Source organism: Sarcophilus harrisii, chromosome 1, assembly GCF_902635505.1.
Source record: "Sarcophilus harrisii chromosome 1, mSarHar1.11, whole genome shotgun sequence".
Taxonomy (NCBI): Eukaryota; Metazoa; Chordata; class Mammalia; order Dasyuromorphia; family Dasyuridae; genus Sarcophilus; species Sarcophilus harrisii.
This window is the reverse complement of record NC_045426.1, coordinates 257,019,019-257,034,781: the sequence shown is the minus strand read 5'-3', so window position 1 is coordinate 257,034,781 and position 15,763 is coordinate 257,019,019. Positions and strand designations below refer to the sequence as shown.

General features: G+C 34.1%; 1 protein-coding gene across 1 annotated transcript in view; it reads left to right on the top strand.

The window, feature by feature from the left end:
• FOXK1 (forkhead box K1) overlaps window positions 1-15,763 on the top strand; it is a 124,967-nt gene that overhangs the window by 92,168 nt on the left and 17,036 nt on the right. The gene's annotated exons all lie outside the window — the stretch shown is intronic.

Here is a 15,763-nt window from a genome sequence, read left to right as displayed (position 1 = left end):
GGGGGGTGGGAGGGGGGAAGTAGTCTATACTTACTACGTGTTTTTTTCACTATCCACTCCTTTAACTCATTACCATTTGGTTTCCTTCTTCACCACCTGACTAAATGTGTTTTCTCCTAGATTACTAATTACTCCCTTAAGTCCACTGAAGATTTTTTCTATCTTCAGTGTCCTTAGCCTGTCTGCAAGCTTTTGACATTGTAGACAAGGTTTCTTCATTCATTCATTCTCTAACAGTGTTTTCTTGGCTCTCTGACTAATCACCTGATCATTTCTTTTTGTCTCTTTCTCTGGATATTTCTCTTCCTTTTCATTCTCTCTTCTCCCCATGTGTAGTTTCTTCAAGGTTTCATTCTTTTTTGTTTATATAGTTTTCCTTGTCCATTTCACCCATTTCTGTGGTTTCAATTAACACCTCCAAGGAGACATCTCTCATAACTTTATCTCTGATCTTTTTTTCCTGAGCTTCAGTCATGTGTTTCCAACTTCTGTAAACAACTCTTTCTTGTGGATCTGTTCTCATCTTCTTCATAAAATGATTAAAACTGAAGTTCCCAATTTTCTCTCAAAATCTATTCTTTCTTAAAATTTTCCCTGTTTCTATTGATGTTCTTTCAATCACCCAGGCTCAAGAATCTGAGCCATCTTAGATTCTTATTTAATTCATTTTCCAAATCCAATTACTTGTGAAGTTCTGTTGCATCTATTTCTGCTATATTTCTTATATCTACCCCTCTGTCTCCTCTTACTACCAGTACCTTATCTCTCACTTTTACGTCTCACTTGGACAATTATAATAAACTAGTTAAGTCTTCCTGCCTCTGGTCTCTATTTCAATCTCTCTGTCTTATCATTTGTTAATATATAGATCTGATTATGTCCTTCCTCTTTTCAAAAATCTACATTGATTCCCTGCTGCTTAATGTATAAAATACAAACTTTCCTTGCTGTTATCCTTGATATTCCAGCCAAATTGTATTCACCATTTTCTGATCTTATCTAAATCTCCCATGCTTCTCTGCCTTTACATATGAACTTCCTTATATCTAAAACAATATTTTATATTATGTAAAATATATTATATTACAATATATAAAAAAAAAATATATATATATATATATATCATATAAGACCTATACTCTTTTCATGCCACTACTATAGACTTAACTTGTTGAAGTCCTTTCATTCCTTCAAAATCTATTCTTTCATGCCCATGAAGCATTCCTCAAACCTTCTAGCTGTAAGCAGTCTCTTTGACTATATTAGACCCATTCTGTTTGCGGTTCCTCTATGTACTTAAAGTATATAGTACAAATGCAGAGAAAAACAGTCTGTATTTGTCTTACCTTTCCTGGATTGTTAGTATTTGTCTTGCCACTTCATTAGATTTTAAGCTCCTTTTCTTATCTCTACATATAGTAATTATTAATAATCATTGGTTGAATTAATAATTCATTGGTTGAATAGAAAGGGATGTTAATTTAATTGAAAAGGTTTGTTCCCCCACATTGTTTGAAAAACTGTTTTAACTGAAGTGGAAAGCCATTCCAGAAATCTTTAATATAGTATAAATTAACAAACTGATGAAAAAACAAATTAAGGAGCCAAAATAAATCCTTACTTTTGATGTGACACCTATATAGTCTTGATTTTGTGGGATATAGTCAGTTAGAAGTCAAACTGTATTTCTGTAACCTTGCATAGCAAATAGATTGATTGGTTTATGTCAATCAGATTGACTGAAATGCCAGAAGAATTCAGTATTAATTTCAGACAAGAAGTTTGTACAGCACACAGTAAATTAAGAGGGCCTAGTGGAATAACCTTGAATAGAATAAGAATGGGATTTATATCTATTAATTGTAAGGATTGCAAAGTGTTCTCCCTAGTAGATTCCCTAAACAGATTCTGGAAAATGTTTGCACATGGCAAATTCTACTTTATATTTCAAGTCATTTTTCATAAATCAGTTCTATAGATCCTCCCAGCAATTCTGGCTCAGCAATGGGTAATGTAATTACAACAGCATAGAAGTAATCCTTAGAAACTTCCTTTTTCTTTTTCATACCTTGAAACCAACCTTCCTAGATCCTGACTTCCCATCTAATTCAAAGAGAGAAAAATATAAATTAGTTTACCATTACAGGAAAAACCATTGTGCTTCAAAAATATTTCATGCCCTAGACAGTAACTCACCTATTTCAGTACTTGATATTAGAAAATTCTTAAACAGATTAATATTTTAACAGATTTATCTTCAGTTGGTTAAATGTCTTGAACTTTAAAACCATTGATTAATATTTTCAAAAAGATGTGACAATACTTTTAATCATGAATCATTTTGGTGTGCATTTGGGGGAACATTTTTAAAAATTGTTACATGAAACTGTAGTTAACATTCAAATATTTAAATGTCTGCTCTGAATTAGTGAACTAGGAATTTTGGTAACTATACTTTTATTACTTTACATTTATCTAAAAATCACCTTTTCATAATACCAAAAATTATTAGATTATTTGTCCTTGTATAGCCAAGGCTACAGTATTTAGCTTCCGGATCCACTCTTGCTGTGATTGAGCTAGACATTTGAGCCTTTAACCTCTTAGTTATTTAGGCATCTCTATTTCAAAGACTAAATTGCAGAGAAGGTGCTGACCCACATTTGCACTGGGGATTTGCTACATTTAAGTCACAGATCCAGTCTTTGTCTCCTGTCTTCATGAATACATGTGTGTAATTAACAATTAAGCATCTTAATGATCGTAAGTTGATTACTTGTTGAGGAATATTGAAAATAAGGTGTATGCATTGTTTTGGATACTGGAAGTTCTTTCCATTTAAGAGATTCTGAGAATTGGATTATTTTATAATGTGTCAATGCATAGTAGGAATTTTGCCAGGGTTAGTTTAAGAATTTAAGAAGTAGTGATTCAGCAGTTCAATCTAATAAATTGTTATTGAACAGTTATTATATACAAGAAACTGACTTAGATTAGGGATACAAGGATGAAATAAGACAGACCCTAATCTTGGAATCAAGATCACTGTTAAAAAACTGTGGCAGCTAGGTGGCGCAGTGATTAGAGCACCAGCCCTGCTGTCAGGAGGATCTGAGTTCAAATGTGGCCTCAGACACTTAACAGCTCTTAGTTGTATGACCCTGGACAAGTCACTTAACCCCAATTTCATCAGCCAAAAAAAAAATTACTGAAATTAGATTAAGATATTTTTGGTAGCTTTGTGCCCTTGGATAATAAATCACCTGTGAGCCTGTTTTTTTCACTTGTAAAATGGGTATTAAATTTACACTATCTCACAACGTTTTGAGGAAATTATTTTGTAGATTTTAAAATACATGAGTTGTTATTAGAAGTAGTAAGTAGTAGTAGTAACCTTGAGAAGTCAAGAAAAAAATTTTAATGATTTAAACCAATCATATTGCATCCTTTGAGATAAAGGAAAGTTCTTGGATTTAGTTTATGGGTCTTTTTTTAAACCGGTTATGTTTGCTATTGGTGATCTCTTTTTTTCTTTGAGATGAACAAAAATGTGTTTCTCAGTGGCATTCCAGTTAACACAGCAGTTAAGATAGCCATATAAAAACTGTTTAAAATCTTAGCACTTTGGCGTCAAAAATGTTTTTAAATGAAGCATAGGGGGAAAAAGTTCTCTAAAACAATTCAGTTCACCTTCAGTTACTATTTTAGGAAGAGATGGGCCGGAATGGTGCAGATGTGGTCTGAGCACGGGTCAAGCACCAAAGTTGGTGGCTATTTATAATCTCGTTTAGAGGAAGAGATGAGGGGAATGGAAAAGGGTCATTCAAAAGCTTTGCTAATTTCCATTCAGTCCTTATTGCCCAAACTCCCCAGGACCCCAGCCGTCCGTGTGGACTTCTAGAAAGGATTTGGTGAGGAATTGGGAAACCTACGCTGGAGTTCTCGCGTTAGGCCTTGGATGCAATTACAAAGATTTCTGTTTACATCCGTTTGTCTTAGCACAGCGGAATTCAATCGACTCTTTGAAATCCCCACAACCTCTCGGGGTTTGGCTGCAAAGCTTTTCTTTTGGCGAGTCTGTAGCCGCCATGTTTACCAACATTAACTCCCCGCCCTCCTTTTCCTCTCCCGCTCTGGCCCTTCCGGGCCTCTCCCTCCGGACCCCCTGCGGATCCCCCCAGACACCGCCACCACAGCAAAGGAGGAGAACAGAAGCAGTTGATCAGCATTGCTCTGCTCTGAGCAGCTACAAGCTAGGAAGTGCTATGCTGGCCTTCGTTATAGAACGTCTCCGTCTCTCCGAGAAGACCCAGAGGCCGCGGCCCGGACCCGCATCCCGGCCTGGCGGCGCTTTGTTCCCTATCGGCGGGGCCTCTTCGGCCCAGCCTCCGTTCTTGGCTTTCCCGGGGGTCCGATCCTCCTCCCCCCCAGTGTTTGTTTTCCTAATTTGGTGTATGTTTGCCTTGCTCCTCTCTGATTGGCCAGTGGGAAATTGTGGCGGTGCGAAGATCTTTGTATGGGTTAGTTTCCTTTTTGGAGCCGGTTTCCTCTGACTCCTCCTTCCTTCTCACCCCTCCCTTTCCTTGTCCAAACTTTAGAGACAGGCTGTTACCTGCTGGAAACTCAGTAACCAAGGTACGCTTCAGAATAAACTGTTCCAGCCCTTCCCTCCTGACCCTCCCCTATCCTTGTGTTTGTAGTTTGCTTACCTAGACGTTTACCTGGCACACTCCTGCATTCTTCTCCCCCAATCCTTCCCTTTGCCCCTGACCCTTAGTAAGCGCCCTGCCTAGTGAGTGAATGAACTTTTAAACAAAATAAACTTCTGCCGAAGTACTACTTTACAAATCTGTTTCTCCATTTTTAAAGAGGGGTGAATTTTGTGTATGTCAGAAGGTAAATTGGTTAATCATTTCCAGGATTTTACCAAGTTAGCTTATTTTTCTGAGTTAGGATTTCAGAAAACTCAGTCCTGTAGTTACAATGCACTAAATGACCTTTTTAAAGAGGTCTTAAACACTATACACAAAGAAGACCAGGGTTTTAGAATTGTGTAACTCTACAGAAATTTCTCGGTGATTCCATTATGGAAGAAAACCAGGTTTGGAAAATGTGATTGCTAACATTAAATCGTGTACAAGGACGTCATTTACTTCCAATTCTGAACATGAATATTGCAAATAAGTTATTTGAGGCACAGTCACACCAAACTTTTAGAGATACACTCATCTGCCTTTGCAGGTTCAATCTTTTATTACTTTCAAACACTGACAATCTTCATAATTAAATCTTTTGCCTTTGAATAAAAGTTGTTGGGCTCAGAATCTACACTAAAAATGCCTTTTCGTTAATTTTTATAACCTCTTGAGTCCTTCAAGGCTGTCTTGTTTTTAAATGACTTAATATATTCTTTTCCTACATCCTGAGAGAGTATTTAGGTTCAGAGATCATTATTCATCTCTTCTCCCTTTCATTTTCTACCTCCCTCAAAAAAATTTGCTCAGTTTCAGAACTGATCTCCCAAATCTGTAGACCATCTATCTAGTCCTAACTATCCTCTCTCCCTATCTCAAGGATTCTTGAAAACAAAAGACAACTGCACTACAGAAATATTTGGGACCCTCTCCCTGATATGAATATAAAATAAATTAGTATGATATAAATTAGTATTCCACTTTTGTTTCATTTTCTCCAGAAATTTCTTTTGCCATAAATCTTAAAAGAAAATTATTAATTATAATATGAAAGATATTTCATTTAATCTTTTGGTTTAGAAAATTAAAATATTCTTAGTTTTTTATTGAAAGTATCATGACAATTACTATTTTCTAGACCTTAAAAGGAATGACATTAGTCTTGGATGATAATTGCTGTTAAATGTTGTTAATGTTAGTAAACTAGTCTTAAAGTTTGCTCTTTGGAGTTTTTAGCTTATATCTTTTAAAGTAGGATTTCTCCATCAGTAGGTCTGTTGTATTGCAACAGGCATGTGACAGCACGATGGCACATTACTGTGGGATAGGGATCTTTAAGATTTTGCAATCAGAAAACTAAAGAAGCTAGGGTATAAAGTTGAAGATTTGAAGAAGGATGTAGACATCTGCATATCTGTGTGTGTATGTGTATGTATGTGTGTATATATATATATACACACACACTCTCTCATCTTTGTATCTATCTATTACGTGGACATTAGTTAGTAGTACCCTGCTGCTTCTGAGAAAAACTAGAACACATTGGGGCAAGTATACTAATCTTTTTTTTTCTTTTTTCTTTTTCTTTTTTTGGCTGAGGCATTTGGGTTTGTGACTCGCCCAGGATCATATAGCTAGGAGGTATTAAGTGTCTGAGGCTAGATTTGAACTCGGGTCCTCCTGACTTCAGGGCTGGTGCTCTATCCATTAAACCACTTAGCTGCCCCTTCCTAATAATTTCTTTACCAATTAAAAAAAAAAAGTGCTAGCAAGTCCTTCAAAAAAAAAATTTATTATTTTTCTGTGTAAAATTAGATCTTCCATTTTTGTCAGGGTTGTACCAGTATTTTTTTGAGTGAGAAATCATTCCAACTTGCCAGTAGTTTGATTCAGTGTTTTCCTTTGAAATTTTGAAAGACTGTTCAAAATGTAATAAGATTTAAATCCCACTGAAAAAAACCATCATAGCACATTCAATTTTTTGGATTCTGATTATATGACTCTGCACTTAAAATCCTGAATGGCAATATAAAGTATTGTTCCAAATAATTGTTTAAGAGGTAGAGGAAGGAGGAACATGGAGATGAATGGTGCTGATTTTATTTGTTCTTTTTCTTTTATCTGCACACTAATCAAGGAATGATTAATAACCATATATAAAACGGAGATGGAAAGTACCATTAACATACAGATTTATTGGTATAGTGGTACCAAATTCAAATAGATATTATCCTTGTAGATTACACATTGACTTAGAAAAACACAAATTAACATTATCCATGTTTTGTAATTTTTTTTCTTAATTACAGTTTAATATCTAAACTGCACTAAGGGAGTGTTTTAGGCAGCATTGCATATTTGACATTGCTGCATCTGGAACAAGTCATCTTAGATTAGGAGTTCTTAATCTTGAGTCCATGAACTTGTACTTTTTCTTAATATTTTGATGATTGCATTCCAACATAATTGGTTGCCTTTGTAATCATAAGTATATTTTGTGCATTTAAAAACATTATTCTGGGAAGATTCATTGGCTTCACCAGAATGCCAAAGGAGTCTAGCATATAAAAAGGTTATATAAAGCCTTCTAGACTAAATCAAAGAACCATGTAGATATGATATTACTAGTTTCAGCCAGGCATTGGAAAACATTTGATTGTCTTTTGAAATCCTTTAGAAGAAGATGGAAGGATATCAGCTAAATGATAGCATATTTAAGTAGATTTGGAACTCAGGGAGACAGTGATCCCAAAGAATAGATTATTGATTCTGCTTTGACTTACATACAGTTATCTAGAGGAATCATTGCCCTCTCTTCCACATTCTTATCAATGATTTTTATACATACTTAGCATGCTATACAAGTTTGCAGCTGAGGGGAAAATAGAAGTATGACAGCTAACTCATTAGATGAATTGGGATTGAAAAGAGCTTGACAGAAATGAATAATAACTACTTCTAGCAAGGTAAAATTTAATAAGGAAGTAATATGATGGAAAGAATCCTGGATTTGGAATCAAAGAACCCCGGCTCTGGTTCTTCTAGTTATTTTACATGACTTTGAATAAGTCATTTACTCATCTCTGAATTTGTTTCCCTCTTCTATAAAAGGAAAAGATTGGACTGGTAACCCCTAAGATCTCTTAAAGTTCTCTTATACTATATTATAGTATTAATACTTAATACTATAACTAAAAAGATTAATATGAGCCAGCAATAAAAGATGGCAGCCAAAAAAAGTCAATACCCCAACTAGGTTAGGTGCATCAGAGCCCAGAATGATGAAGTAATTTTATAAGCCCCATATTTTAGGTGGGTATTAATGAGCTAGAGGATTAGGATGAATAAAAAGTTTTGAAACTTAATGTGTGTGTGTGTGTGTGTGTGTGTTTTGAAAGTACTAGAGATATTTAGCCTAGAGTAAGGAAGACTTCTTGGGGCATATGATGGCTGTTTTAAAGTTTTTAATTGGCTGTCATATGGAAGAGAATTTAGATTTGTTTTATTTATGCCAGAGGGCAGATCTAGGAGCAGAACATGACAATTACAAAAATATCGATTTAAGTTTAATATAAAGAAAAATTAATTATCCCAGAATGGGATGGGCCATGCCTAGGAGATAATGGATGGGTTTATCTCCCCCCTGTAAAAATTCTCTTACAGCCATGACATTACCTCCTGGATGTCCTAGTCCTCTTCAGGAAAGGACAGGCTGCAATGTCTGCGAGTAGTAGGAAATATCCACTGGGGACCCAGCTAGAACTGGTCAGTTGGGCAATGCAATTCTTTCCATTTGTTGTCTCTTTTATTCCCTTCCTCTGTCCATATAGGGTATCATACTCTTACCTGGGGGTGCTTTGCCCAAAGAAATGTAAATTTTGATCACTGAAACCTAACAAGATATATTGGAGTTTATAGGCTAGGACCAAATCTCTGTAGATAGTCAAATGGTACAGTGTGTGTGTGTGTGTGTGTGTGTGTGTGTGTGTATATACACACACATATATATACACACACACACACACACACACACACATATATATATGTAAATATATAGGAACTATATTGGGATAGGGAAAGTGTAATAAGTTTATCTTTTTTCTTTTAAATCTAACCAGTAAATCACACAGAAAATTAAATAGATTTTCCTACCTTTTTAGGTTGAAGACTGCTTAGAAGCTAAAGTTTTAGTCATGCCCCCAGATATAGTCAGTCACCCCATCCTGTGGTTAGTGTTCCTACAAAAAGTTTGAATTAACAACTGCAGATTTTGGAGAACTGGTAGGACACTGTGTTCCTGGTAAGAGCCATTGGAGCAAGGATTCAAAGAATAGCTAATCCAAAATCCTGTTTTAGTGACCTATGCCTCTTAGAGAAACATAGGGGAATTTGAGAAAAGAGAGCTTTAATTAAGGAAACAAAAGATCAAAAGAACTATAGGTATAATTACTGTATATAACTGTCTTTAGTAGGCTTTTTTTTTCTTTCATTATAAATAAAGTTGAGAAAATACTTTTTAATATTGTTTTTCAGGCAGTCTTGCAGTTTACATTCTCAGTTCCCATTCTATCCCAAATATACTGTCTTTATAAAGAGATGGAATCCAGAACTATGAGTTTTGCCTATATCTATAGACATATGCATAATTTTTTTTTTTTTTAAACAAGAGAACCGACATAAGGTAGCATTATTAGAAGAAGCTGATTATTTCAGACTAGTAGTATTTAGAGGCAACTTCAGTTTGGACTCCCAATGTTTGTTCATTAAAGAGGTGTACTTTGACCCAGTGGTCTCTCTCTGCTCATTTGAAGTCTTTTGTATTCTTTTCTGTATCTAGAGTTAAAATATTAGTCAGATAGGCGGCTAATGTCAAATAGCTTTAAGTTGAGAAGGGTAAAGAGAGAGGGTTAGTAACTATTTTTATGATCTTGGACAAGTCACTTCAGTTTTCTCATAAAATAAGGGGTTGAACTTCATAATTTTTAAGATTTCTTTTATGTATTTGAATTATTACAAATGAAAACCCTTGTCTTGATTAGCTGGTTAAAGTTAATTTTTTTCCTGCCCATAGCAACTCGGATTCAGACTCATAAAGTCTGAAACCTTGAGTTTTTTAAAGTTCAAAAGTTATTAAGTTCTTTATCACAATTGAGACATAGAAATTATATATATTTGCCAAATTTTAAGTTCTTATCAGTAATCATAAGCATTGAGGGAATGATGTTGACATTTTTGGCATAATTCTTTGTAATCAAAACACTAGGTGTGGGCTCAGTGAGAGCCACACAAAATGCTGACTAGCAGAGATTTGAGTTTTAAACTCTTAATATTATAGTCAAATTTAATATCACCACAATTATGTAACTTGTGACGGTTAGTTTAATAATATTACAAATTAATATATCAATATTAATAACCAGTTGATAATCATAACAGGAGGAAATTATGTTGGATGTGTCTTCGGTAGGATTATAGATATTTGCTTTATGGTATTTAATGTGACATCTCTGGCATAATATGAGCAGAGAATACTTAGTTGATATGCTTTCATCTTACTTTGTAAACCTTGTTTCTTAGGCAACAAGTATATTTTGGTAGCTTTTAAAATATAATTTGTTTCCTTTCTATCTAGAAAATTAGAATTGGTCACTGGTACTATACCCTGTTCAGTCTGTTGAATTTTTGTGACTATGATGCTAAATTTTCATTCTGATCAAACTAATGGTCCCCAAAGCAACATACCTGAGGATACAGAGTTAAGTAGTAAAGGGCATAGAATATGGTTTCCCCAGTTCCAACCTGGATTCCTGTCTTACATTTCTCTCCCTTCGGGGTGTATGTGTATACACAAACACATACATATATATGTGTGTCCATAACATACACATATCTGCATATTCCTGTATGTTTATGTGCATGTATGTGTATTTATATTTTAATTCCTAACCTTCAGTAAATTTTTAAACTGTAGTAGAAAAAAATTCTACTTCAGACTTCTCAGTCAGCTTCTCAGAACTACTGCCTGTGGTTCCTCTTTGTTTTCCCAAAGAAAAAAATCATTCCAATTTTATAATTAGGACAGCATCCTCTGCCTGGAAATATTTGGATGACTTTTTTAGACCAACAAGGATTTATTACACTCAGATTTGTTTTGAAGATATATGGTGAATTGAAAAAAAAAATTGTCCCCCTTTTAGGTGGTTTAATATAAGGATTAGCTAATTAAATCTGGTTGTTGTTTATAGTTCTCTTGTCTTTAGTGAACTATCTAGAGTATAACCGAATGGAGAGTACTAAGACACTAGCCTTTGAAGACCAAAAAGCTTGTGGGAGTAAATTGACATTTCTCTCTGAACTTAATCATTACTGGAAAAACTCAAAATTCCAATAAGCCAATAACTGCAATGTTACATTATATTTTAGCTTTAAACTACAGTATAGTCAGATTTTATTCCCAAATGAATTTGTCAACACAAATCATACTTACTAGTTTAATATTAGAGAATATTGTAAGAGAATGCTGTTTCCTCTTTTCTTTTTCCCCAAGTCATATTTTGCTGAGCTTTTATTTCTATTTGAAATCATACTATAGGGGGCTATGAGCTTTCTTTGGATTTTGCCTTCCTGTGTTTAAATATAAATCCACCATAATTGTTTATGAAATAATTTTCTTTAAAGAGGCATTATGGGCCCTATTGCCTTTTTTTTTTTTTTTTTTTTTTTTTTTTTAGTATCCTCATGCTTTCTTCTCCTTAGATTTTCTGAGGTGAGCTTCTATTTACTGCCTGATTCCCATCCCATTTGGCCTAGGATTTCCCAAATTGTGTTGAAGGCCTCAGTTGTATTGCTGTCTAGAAGTAGGGAAAATAAGGTGTTAGCTCTGTGATTGCTGGAGAATTAGGGACACCATTAGTAATGAATACATTATAAGGCTATTAGAATATACTATGCAAAACCTCCCCCAAAAGCATTTTTGTTCCATAGATAAAATTCTTTTATACTCTTAATTTGAAACCACATTTGTTGATGTTCCTGTGTACAAAATGGAAGCATTTAAAAAACAAGTCAACTTAAAGCAATTGGTTGGAATACACTAATACATAGATAATATTCAGCTCTAAAGTTGAACTCATCTCATTAATACATTAGTTGCCATCCCTTTTTACCTCTAATTCTCAACCAATGTTTTTTTCCTTACAAATCATTTAGTGTTTTACTCCATCAGCAATATGTTCCTTTTCTTTTGTTTTTGTGTACCCTGTATATGAAGAATGTTATTTTTAGAATATTTTATAGTCAAGATAAATGTCAAAATCCAAACACACTAAGTCAAAAATTGGTGTCTCATCCCAATTATAAAAAATAAACGAATGATTAGAATAAAACATTAAATATTCATAGAGCAATTACTTGGGGTTGGACATAATTTTCTGCAAGAATTTATATTATAGAGGAAACAAAACAAAAGAGCATGTAAACAAAACCGATGCTTTCTGTAAGTTCATAGTGTTGTTTTTAACCTGCTTGTTTTATTTTTTAAAAGAATGGGATAGGTAGCAGTTCTTAGAATTGAAGCAATATAAGAAATTCATATTACATATTAGTTTTTTCCTAACTAATAAATAAATGATGCAGCAGAAGGAACATTGAATCCTAGGTTCTAGTTTTCTAGTTCTGGCTTTGTCACTGACTAATTCTGTGACACTAACAAGTCACTTTTCTTCTCTAGATTTTAGTTGTTATTGTTGTTGTTGGGTTTGTTTGTCTGTTTTTCTGTAAATGAGGAATGGGGATTAAATGGTGCAAAGAAAGGGGTAAATCCTTTGTTTCTAGTCTTTTTGATCTTTTACCCTATCAATAAAAAAAAATTAATCATAAGCCTCAAAGATGTATATTCATTTATTTATAAATAATTATATTATAACTTGAAAAACGCTTAAACATTGAAATAGGTAAAATAAACAATATTTTGAAACTTTAAATTTTATTTATTGATGGTACAAAAACTGTTTTGATTTTGAAAATCTAATGGTGATTGAAATATATTTTCAACATTTTCCAAATCCCTATGTATTTCTGGGGGAAATAGGGCAGATTTTAATTGCATAATAGCATTTAATCAGTCATTTTGATCAATATAGCTATATGAAGGTAAATTTCCCTAAAGATAACCTTTTTTGTTGAAAGATTCAATACAACAAATATGGGGTTGTGACTTTCAGTGAACATATAAGTTTTTCAGTATTTTTCTGTGGATATATAGATATTTACTATACATAATACAAAAACAACAAACAAAAGTGAATTATCTCACTTCAACTCTGCAGAAAGTTTTTTCAACATAAAACTATTATTCCTCTTTCTTTATATGCTTCCATTAAATGGAAATTGTATTTGGATATTTACCAGTATTTTTGTGTGATTGTGGGGAACAGCCCCCCCCAAAAAAAAAAAAAAAAAAGACAACCCAAATTGGGTTTGATTGCACTGCTGAATACAGAAAGGATGTAATTTATTACAAGACATTAAACGTTAAGTTGAGATAAGGTTATGAAAAGCTTTAAATGACAAACAGGAGTTTTATTTGATCCTGTAAGTAATAGGAACTTGCACTGGAGTTTCTTAAGTTGGGATTTGGGTATGGATTGGTCAGACTTGGAATTTAAGAAAATCACTTTGGCAACTATGTGATGGATATATTGGAGTGGGAAAAGACTTGAAGAAAACTATAAAAGAGGAAGCTTTTGCCATCGTCCAGGTAAGAGATTACATAGACTTAATCTTCCAGGGGTGATGAGTGGAGAGAAGATATGGATACAAAGGATATTTCAAAGTTAGAAACAATAAATACAATTTCACAACTTATTTGGTATGTGAAGAGAGAGAGAATTAGGAGGGGAGTATAATACCTAGTTTTTTGACCATACATCATTGGAAAGATGGTCCTACACTGACAAACAGGAAAGCCCATAAGAATGGTGGGTTTTTCAGTATGTGCCAAAATGTTTGTAGTGGCTAGAAGATGGGAACTGAGTGGATGCCCATCAATTGGAGAATGGTTGGGTAAATTGTGGTATATGAATGTTATGGAATATTATTGTTCTGTAAGAAATGACCAGCAGGATGAATACAGAGAGGATTGGAGAGAATTACATGAACTGATGCTAAGTGAAATGAGCAGAACCAAGAGATCATTATATACGTCAGCAACAATACTGTATGAAGATGTAATCTGATGGAAGTGGATTTCTTTGACAAAGAGACCTAATTCAGTTTCAATTGATCAACGATGGACAGAAGCAGCTACACCCAAAGAAAAAACACTGGGAAATGAATGTAAACTGTTTGCATTTTTGTTTTTCTTCCCGGGTTATTTTTACCTTCTGAATCCAATTCTCCCTGTGCAACAAGAGAACTGTTTGGATCTGCACACATACATTGTATCTAGGATATACTAGGACATATTCAACATATAATAGACTGCTTGCCATCTAGGGGAGGGTGGGAGGGAAAAATTGGAACAGAAGTGAGTGCAAGGGATAATTTGTAAAAAAAAAAAATTACCCTGGCATGGATTCTGTCAATAAAAAGTTACTATAATAAAAAAAAAAATATATATATATATATATATATATATATATATATATATATATATATAAAAAAAAAAGAATGGTGGGTTTTTAATGGAAAGATATAACATTTATGATGTAATTTGCATCCTATCCATACCTGCAAATCCTGAACAACTCATTGTGCCTCACCACAAAATGAAAAAGAGGGTGTAAGGGAAGGAAAGCTCTTCTTTGCTGTCACTGCCCTTGGTATCAGAGGCCAGTGCTTGTGGCTGCTATGAAATGGAGACAAGGAGGAGCAGGGTGTATGGGGGGATGAGCCCATGATTGGCCAGTTGTAAGGAAGAGTGGGAGGAAACCCTTCATAGCTGCCTTGGGATTGGTTGATCCAATACTTAGTAGGACTGAGTCTTTCAGCTTCTAGCATCCTATGAATCTAATAATCCTGTTGGATTCTGAGGAGGGAAGAAGAAAATGTGAGGAGTAAAATGTTTTTCAAGTATGTTGAAATATGGGAGCTCCTGAATTGTTAGGGTCCTCAGAGGAAAGCTAGCTAAAGCATGGTTGCACTGACTTCTTCTGGAGTAGCTTTGTCTTTATAGAGTCAGGTGTATTACTGCCACAAGCCAGTTCTGCTGATCTACTTGAATCCAGTTGTGTGTGCAGTGTTTCTGGTTGGTGTAAACAAATGTTTGGTTCCTTAGTGTTTGTCATTTTACGAGCATTAGGCTTTTTAGCTTTCCCATTCTTCTAGTGCCATCTTGTGGATTATTACAAGGAAATACCTTCCACAGCAAAAATATTAATACAAGTCTTTCATCTATCAACTTTTTTTTCTAATGTTATTATATTGCCGTATTAAGGGACCCATTTCATAACAACTCAAGTTCATATGGCAAGCTCAATATGAGCCAGTATGCTGATATGTATTAATTAAATTATAGTGCTTAGTAAAAGAGGGTGGTGATTTTGCATTATGTGAAACAACTCACTAACCTCTTTACACATTTTGATTTAGCAATCCCGCTAATATACTTCAGTCATGAAGATCAAGGACTGAAAAGCCCCATATATATAAGAATATTAGCAGAAGCATTTTTTTTTTTAATATTTCTACGTTAGTCATGTTGTGAAAGAAGAGTGAAAACAAAAGAAAAAAATCACAAAGAAAAAGCCAAAAAAAGGTGAAAATAGTATGCGTCCAAGCAGAAGCATTTTTTGAGATACAAAACATCATAATAATGTCAGATATAGTTATTTTGTCAGTAAGTTTGGCTTAAATATTTTTCCTTTTTAGAAAGCAGATAGATTATTGATGGGAGAGAGGAACATCATTTGAGGACATTACTGATGTAAAATTCTAAGGCAAATTCAAATAAGACTTTAAAAGAGGGTAGTTACTGATAACAGTATACTCCACACTGGATTGTTATATTGAATAGGATCATGGTGATAAAAACTATGTCATTTAGGTTTAGCCTTGAAAAGAGCAAACAC